This window comes from Carassius carassius, chromosome 4, assembly GCF_963082965.1.
Source record: "Carassius carassius chromosome 4, fCarCar2.1, whole genome shotgun sequence".
Classification (NCBI taxonomy): Eukaryota; Metazoa; Chordata; class Actinopteri; order Cypriniformes; family Cyprinidae; genus Carassius; species Carassius carassius.
In genome coordinates, this window is record NC_081758.1 from 1,425,815 (window position 1) to 1,434,939 (window position 9,125).

Genomic DNA, 9,125 nt, shown 5'->3' on the forward strand with positions numbered 1-9,125 from the left:
ATTTTCGAATAAAAAACATTACAGTGTACCATTAAATGACCCTAAATATAATTAATATATATGCAAGTAAAAAAATTTTTTATATAAGTTTAAGATTTTAAGTGCATTACAAGTGTGAATTTCATACAAATAAGCACTTCTTTTTCAGATGAAATTATTCGAGTAATTGCAACCACTTAAACAAGTAATATCATACCTCATGCTGACAAGCTGCACAATCATTCATGCTCATACTGTACATGATGCATATGTTTAAGGGGTGAGACACGATTGACTGGTTACACGCTCACATGATGTGATGTGCGACGTGGTCATGAAACACATCGTTTGCATATGTTTTTAAATATTGTGGTTTAAAAACAAGTGATTGAAGCCGTTCAAATGCAATCAGCAGCGAAAGAGAACTCACTTGGCTGTATGCACGTGAAGCATTCTGCCGCTTTACAGGCCTTGAACAGTTAAATACACACACAGCAATTTAGGTCACAGCTGAGAAAAGAAAACACATGTGTGACAGTATATTGGATCAGGAAGCTCTTAAAGTGACAGCAGTCAGCATGTCATTCATGTGAATCAAACAGCAGAAGAGAAAATCTCTCACTGCTCTTGACTAAATCCCATTTGTCACTTTAATAAGAAGAACTTTATGCAATGTATGTAGCATTTCTTATTTATTTGGTCTACTGTAGTCAAAAGAAACTAATTAACTGAGAAACTAAAGAAAAGTATTTGTATTGTGATAAAGGATTTTGGTCTTATCGCCCACCCCTAATTTGTGGTCGTATTTATGCGCAGGTTTTATACAATGATCATATTTGTGCTTTTCTTGTGCCCAACATTGCCATGTGCTATTTTGCAGACATTGTAGCTGTAATGTCGTTATTCATATAATCTCCATCAGAATACTCATTCATTGACAACAGCGTGCTAACAAGACCCCAAAAGGTGACGAATTAACGCTAATTTATTCCAAGATACATACTGTACTGCATATATTGTGTGTGCATCCTTTTGATCACCAACCACACTGCCAGAAATATATGCATATGAATATAAATGGCAGAGAACAGAGGCCATGATCAAAGCCATGTTCTCGGTATAAAAAGGTGCTTTGTCTATACCATGCAGCATGACAAACAGTGCAGACAATGAATACTTCATGCATATTGATATGGGTAGAGGAGGTAAATGTTTCCTGATAAACACGCACACACATGAGGAAACGAGCTCATTAGGGCACATACTACGAAGATCTTTCAAAAGCTTTTTAGGGGCACATTAGATGTAAAAGACATTAAAGCTTCACAAAATACTCCATTAGCCTCTCGAATATTTCATATATTTTGTGAAGTGTAACACTACATGCTAAGTGGCCGCCCACTTTTTGGGTGGCCTTGGTTTTGCAAGTATTTTTCTGGATTTCCAAAAAATTCTTCGAAAAAAGCGTCCTAAGCCTTGAACCAAACCATACAGCTCTGAAATGAAGCACAACACCACCAACTACGATTTGAAGCACAAAAGTATGAAAATCAGAACAAACGTCATAACTGCGTATTTTATTTGATAACAGAATTAACTACTTATCGCATGAAGCACTGTGAATGACCTCCTTTAATCAAAGACGACAGCACAATATAAAATGATTGATTATAAGGAAATAAAAAACTATATTAGTTATTAATTGTTATTTCTGTAAGTTTTCCCCTGTGTAAAACAGAGCATTTAATTGTATTGAATGTGCACATGTAGTGTACTTTAAATCTTAAAAGGATATTGAAAAAAAAATACTGCAGATAATATAATATTAATCAAATAAAAAGCCACTTAAGTGCACTTGAAGGAAATGAATGTTTTCTGAATGTTTCTTCTTACACGTGTACATGAAACAGTACACGTATTGAGGTTCACTAACTCTTATTCTTCTGAGCACATGCATAGCACTTGATTATATATTTACATATGACATGCACATTTCAATAGAGTCACTTAAGAGAGTGTGTATTCCTGCCTCACACACAGACACGTGCACAAATGGCTCTATACATTTCACTATATTACATCACACCAATGTCAAACACATGCGACACATAAAGACCTCTGAACCTCCAAACTCTATTTTAGTTTAATCAAAATGCTTGTGTGCATTCAGCAGTACAGTTAAACTGTATTTCAACAGAACACAATACAAGTAATTATTAAATTATATATGACAGTGTACTTCAGTCCTGCATAAGTGGGTCAAAGAAACAAGGTGCATTTGATATACAATAAATGTTTATTTATTTGCAATTAACATGCAATTATGTTAGAATATATATATATATATATTCTGAGTATAGTATTTTCTTGAAGTATATAATTTTCTTAATAAGTAATCTTTTTAGCAAGCAATTTTTTTTGTTTGTTTGTTTTTTTCACAAGGGTATAGCAAAATATTTAGACATACACAAAGAGTAGAAGGGTATTTCAAGAGTGCAGTGAGGACGACTCAATTATATAATTTGCTTTTAATATAAGTTGTTCATTACATTTATTTTACTTATGTAAAGGGTCAGTTGCTGATGTTACATTAGAGTGTCATTTCAATGCCACAAGCGTCGCATAACAGAACTTCAAAAATAATGACTGTTTTCTTACAGGTTTCCAGACGGACCCCTGTCTGCCACTGGCTGTGCCATGCTGCTCCGCCAGACGGGTTCAAACAAACCAAACAACGCTTTAAAGCATCACAGAGCCACAGCGTTCGGAGTCGTCTCTGCATATTAAGCACGGATAGAAAATTTTTTTTTAAAGACATTTTTAAATGAATGGGACTTTACTTGGGGAACCTACTGTATTGATGCTGTGACATCATCTCTATAACTCTGGGACACGCTGGAGATCTGAGTGTTTAGTTTCTCTCATGAACATCGCTGGAATCTCAGAGTGATCGCAGGTGAAGTTAGGTAACAAAAGTGCAAGGAAGCTGAACATGAAGACTTGCTCCCAGAGATCACCCCACACTCACTCTCTCTCTCTCTCTCTCTCTCTCTCTCACACACACACACACACACCATTCCCCTCCTTTCTGCCTGGCCCACAGTGTGTGCACAGCAGCCGTCTGCTACCTGCCCAGAATTATAATCAGTCCCGGGGTCTGTCTGTCCCCCCGCCTCCCCGTCTCACTCATTCTCTCCCTCAGACTCGCTCCACCCACTCGCTCACCCCTCCGTCTCCCGCCCTGCCTCTTTCTCTGCCTCGGACGAAAGGGGCCGATGATCCTTCAAAATTAATTAGATCCCTCCCCACCCCCTTCTTCCGGAAAAAAACCCTCCACATTAGCACCCCACTCCACCCCTTCACCACCCTCGTTTTGCCTCTCCCAAAAATCTCTGATCTTAGAAGGGAATCTGCTCCATGTGGCTCTACACGTCTGTCTCTCAGTAACCCGTCCCTGGAGGTCAGTGTGTGTGGAAGATGCTCAGACGGCCGTGCCCTGCTGCGATGACAAAGAGCACCGGGCGACTGAATAATAACAGCGCGGATGACGGACAGGCAGACAGGAAGAGTGAGAAAGCAGCTGAAATTCAGGTTAATCAGAGACGCTTTTTACTGAGCCGGCCATCTCAGAAAGCATGGCGTGCGGTGACTGGAAATCATTTTTATCAGGGGGGAAAACAAAAGACAGAGAGGGAGGCCAGGCAAGAAAAAGGTGAGGGTGGGGTGTCGGGCAACGAGAAAGAGGGGGGGGGGCTTTCTGGGAAAGGATGTCAAGCATCTGAATAATATAAATCTCAAATATGCAAATGTGACTTACAATGCTCGGCATTCACACATTGTCCTTTGCCTCTGAGTCTGCTCTTTAATGGCATACAGCAGAAACAATAAGAGCGATAGCGTGCGCGCACGAGAGAGAGAGAGAGAGGTGCCGAGGATTTATTTATAACGCTAGCAAACTATATTCGTATAAAACCTACATGAATATATTAATGATGCTGAATGCAATGTTGACCTGCTTTACTGTGCAAATACTAAGAGCTTTCTGATGTCGCTCTGTCCGTGCTGTTTGTGTGGAGCTGTTAATAGCCAGCAACACACACGTCCTAACATCATATCACTCCCAGTGAAAATATGCCCAAAAACCACAAAAACTAACTTAGAGGAAGCAAGAAAGGGACCAGGCAAGAAGCGAAACTGACAGTGTCTGTCTTGTGTAGATTTTGGCAGCACTTGAGGACAAGAATAATTCTGACCCAATGAATCACTGATACTCGCTGTGACATACTTTTCCTTGCTCGTAGGTTTTAGCCGAGGTCAGAGTGACTAAACATCTTTACGACACACATGCACGCTGCAACCAACAGGTCCTGATTTCCTAAATGTTGGGTTTTCTCTTGAAGGAAATCCACTGGATGCAGAAACCATTGTTATCAGACTGATCAGTTCAATGGTAACACTTTAGTTAAGGCAGCAATTCTCTCTGTTAACTAGTCGCTAAATAGCATGCATATTATTAACATATTGGCTGTTTATTAATACTTATAAAGCACATATACTGCATAAGTGTTTTTCAAAAATCCAGCTATTTTGTGTCAGTCTTAATTGCTGTAAAATATAATGAACCGCACACAATGGGGTTCAAAATTTGGAAAACACATGGGATATTTTAGATAGAAAATCTTACAGCAACCTAGAAAATAAACAGTAATAAAAAAAAAACCGGATTCTGGAAAGAACAAAGAAACATTATGATAGATTTGTGACACTAACAACATGAATCATCAGAATTTGCTCAAACCCGTCAACTTTGCATGCCGTCATTAAAGAAATACCAAACACTAAATCCTTGTGAATTTCAAGCTATTGTTATTAAATTACAACAAATAAAAATAATTAAAATAAATAAATAGATAGAAGCAATTTGACTGAAGCTGGTTTGTGAATCAGGGGCATCATCCTCTGAGAAACCCTAGAGTTCAGACACTGCTTGTGAAACCAACCATGCACACAATCTCATTCATTCTCCGTCCTCCATTCAGACCATTAGTCAAGTCAACAGTACGCTCTCAGAAACAATTGTGCACAGAAATTGTACCTTCAGGGCTACACCATACACTTAAAGGCACATCTTTGTACCTTATTCACCCACAAAAGATGCACAATCAGTTCCTTAAGGGTAAACATCACTACTATAGGGTACTAATATGCTCTAGTTGGTGGTACATAAGGTAAGAATCCTTTAAAGGCATTTTCCAGGTAGCCCTAAAGGTATAACTGATGCACTTTTTTTCTGATAGTATATAAGATACTACATCACTGATTCCTGAAATACAATACCCCACACTTGAGACGTGTTTGTGCTCTTTTACACCTAACCCTCATTTCTCTCTCTCTCTCTCTCTCTCTCTCTCTCTCAGTTTATAGTTTATTTACCTCTTCACAACTTAAGTAAATCATTAGTCAATCTGATGCTGTTCTAAAACCATATTAGGCTACCTTATTACCTTATACCTTATTTTATTTATTTTTTTCGGATCACAAAAGAAGAAATAATAAAAAAAAAATTAAAAATAAAGGTTTTAATGAATTGTAACCATCTTCAATCTTTTCACAAAAAGGACACAAATGTCGTAAAATTATCCCATTCAACTTGTTCCATGTTCCAAGTGTTCTTGATGGGTTTGGACATTTGACGCTCTCCAGAACACAAAAACACACTAGAGCGTTTGCCAAATATGTTTTTTTCAATATCAGATGGGTCCCTGATTCCCCGGGGCCCGAAGCAGCTGCTTATCTTTCTTACTGGTTAAATGCACCCCTGCTAGTGTCACCAAACAGCCCTGTAAAACTCAACTTACTTGCAATTTATAAATTAGATGATAGTATGCCATCCAAACATTCTTGATGAAAGAATAACTAAACGACCAATCAGTTTCAGGATTTCATTACGTCTGGTTCAGTTGCGTGAACCTTACAGTCAGCTTTGCATTAAACACCTACACAAGGAAACATGCAGCAAAACGCTCTTGCTATTTGTGGAAAATAATAACTACTTACATTAAGAAATACTGTTTTGTATCATTTTTTTAATTAACCGTTAAGAAGAGGTGACATTTAAATCAAGAGAAAGATTTATATCCCGACAACAGGCAGAGAATTGTCTCTACATTTTGAAAAGGCTCCCCATGTTCCTTAGTCAATCTGAAAACAACACACACACACACGCTCATCATGAGATATTAGTAACAATGGCTGCACACACACACACACACACACACACACACTCTGTCGAGGTGATGGTAAACTCTGCCTTAGGTTAGAGGAGTAAATTATGTTAGCATATAAATGCAGACCAGACTGCACGAGAACACACAAAGACAGACAGTCCTACTGAATAAAATATCACTTTTGTCTTTTCTTTTCTTTTGTCTTTTTTTTTGGTCATGATTTTGTGCAATAAAAACATTCCTTAGCAAGCTAAAACAACGGACTGTTACTGGTCGCTGAATGAGATGGCAAAATATGTGCCGTCCTCCTGACGGCTTTCATCATTCATTATTTATTCATTTATTTAGCAAGCGTTCATTTCAACTTGAATAGATGGCTTCACTAAATGTAGTGCAACTGCTTTTGGGAACCCTTTTAATGGGCAACAAATGCACAAATTGAGTACAGGATGCACATTAATGTAGCATAAAGAAATAAAAGTGTGTGATTGTTTGCTGAGAAATCCTTTGCTTTTACACCAAGCTGAACGTATTTAAAGCATTCAAATGCCAAACGTGAGAAGCAGAATTCCTACATAATAACAAGAATATAAGCTGCACACAAATAACGCCATAAACAAACACGGGAAGAAAACACCAACCCATGTTAAACCTCCCGACCTGTTCAGACTGATCCCAGCGTGCATGGCGACTCCGTGTGCATCTCAACTGTGTCAAATGTGTTTGCCGATTTACAGATTTATTTGGACATACTCTTCAGTCTGCCACTTCTGTGTCGTCTTCTCTGAGGCTGATTTTCAAATGTGATTCCGGCACGTGAAAAACAAGGAAGTGAAATACAGTGAGTCGAATGCCTTGCACTTCCTTTACAACAACACGCCTGCCCTGACCTGAAACGACCCCGCGCTCTTCAGGCAAAGCGCCAAGAAAGTCTTCCGGAGAAAAGCGTAAATAGTGTGTTTATGGCCTTTTGCCATCTAATCATAAAGTTTTGCATGTTGCTGCTTTATCTGAAGCTCTTGTTCTTGCTTGTCCTACTCTGCTGTTTATAATATAGTTTACCATCGGTCTGGGATACTTCAGATTTTACAATCCATTGACCATCTTCTGCTGAAACACAGTACGGATGGTTTTTTTTTTTTGGTTTATTTGTTCACTGACATTAGTGTTTCTGAATATTGCGAACGCTAAATGGCACTTCTGAGTCACTCACCACATATTAACAATCAGATTTCTCCCGCTTTCATGCATATTACTGGTATTCAATCGGATGCCATAAACACATGTTAGCAGCTTATAGACGTACACCACCCATAGAGTCTCTAAAGGACCAACCTGTGTAGCATTTGTATCAAAAATACATTTATTTAGCATTATTTTCAATATCAACACCCGAGTACAGAAAGAACATAGATCACATAGCTCTGTTTTCTGTGATGTTTATGTATTAGTGATATTGGCATCTAGAGATTGTGCTTCTTGACATGCTTTACTGAAATAGTATGACACATATTTTCCAAATAGCACATTAAATACCCTTGAAAACATCAATTTGAATAAATATCTCAAGCATCACACACTTGGGAAATAACTAATTCCATACCATTTGCCCTCATCATTAAAGTGTGAATCCCTATGTTAATTTATATTAGTCATTATGCATATTGCCACATTTAAATGCACCTCTTCAGTCTTTTTTAATAACTGTAGTCACACCGCATTATATTTTGTGTAAAATTGTAGGAGTGTAGAAGAGCCCTGTGATAGCCATTTTTTTGTGTATGTCACAAAGATATTTTTGAGATGTAACATTTGACTGTTCATGTGACGGGCTTCAAAATTGCAGATATTAATTAAAAATCCTTGATTGCATTTAGTCGTGTCGATTAATCGGCAAAATACCGAAGTGCCGCATTTCATCGACAAGAATCTATGAAACGCATTATTAGACCGTTTTCTAAGGCTGCACAAAATATTAAAACCATTTAAAAATCGTAATAAGTGCTATTATGATTTCAACAAGTCTGTGATTTAATGAAATAAACATGCACCACGGGTTTAATCTAGGCTTTATTTCTATGCGTGTAGGTCATGGCTGCTTTCACAGTAAACGCTGCTCCGCACAAACAGTCATCATTTCACATCCGCGTTCAGAGCGTCTCTAACTCCATCTCTGCATACGCTGTGTGTCTGATTATAACGTTCATCTGAAAACATGTGCGCTAAATCATTTATAGACCTCCACCAACACAGGAGAACATATCATGATCTTTCTAAATATGCTTACTGCTCATCACCACTTCAAAATATTTTATATAGAGTTTGCATGTGCTGATATCCACATACAAGAAATTTATGAATGTGCATTTCTGTCATAAAGAAGTGACCAAATATAAAAAAATTAAGTGGACCTTTGAATTAAATGTTGTTTAGTCAGTATTAAACAAGGATTTGATCGTGCTGTAAAGCGTAAAAACAGGTAAAAACTATTTTTACAAAATTGGATTTAAGACAAATTATAAATTAAATGTGTTTTTTTGCTTGAACAAAATGCTGCACGTTTAGTTGAGAAATTTAAATGTAACACAGAATAATATACTAATATAGCACTCGCATTTCATTGCTCTGTTGGTTTTGATTTTGATAAAAAATTGTGTGCTACATAAAATTAAAATATAATGTAAATGTAAATAACAAAACAAAATAAACATTTTAAAACAAGCCCCAAATCAATAAATAAGTAACACAAAGTAAGGCTCTGTCTGTGCTGACACTGCGTTTTAATCATGATCCAAACGAAGATGCTGCAGACATGCAATATGAACAGTTTTTAATCTAAAGTAGATTTTATAAATTCGAGATTTAAAGCAAAAACTGAATGGTTTGACTTCAGTTTTGTGAAACTAATCATGAACTTTA

General features: G+C 37.4%; 1 protein-coding gene across 2 annotated transcripts in view; it reads right to left on the minus strand.

The window, feature by feature from the left end:
- The window catches only part of LOC132132166 (zinc finger and BTB domain-containing protein 20-like), a 52,264-nt gene that overhangs the window by 31,301 nt on the left and 11,838 nt on the right, over window positions 1–9,125 (minus strand). Inside the window, exon 1 of one of the 2 annotated variants that reach the window (XM_059544478.1) lies at window positions 6,867–6,940. The exons of the other annotated variant lie outside the window; for it this stretch is intronic. The gene's annotated coding sequence lies outside the window, so the exon portion shown is untranslated. Of the gene's footprint in view, window positions 1–6,866; window positions 6,941–9,125 lie in introns of those variants that run through there. 2 annotated transcript variants of the gene reach the window in all.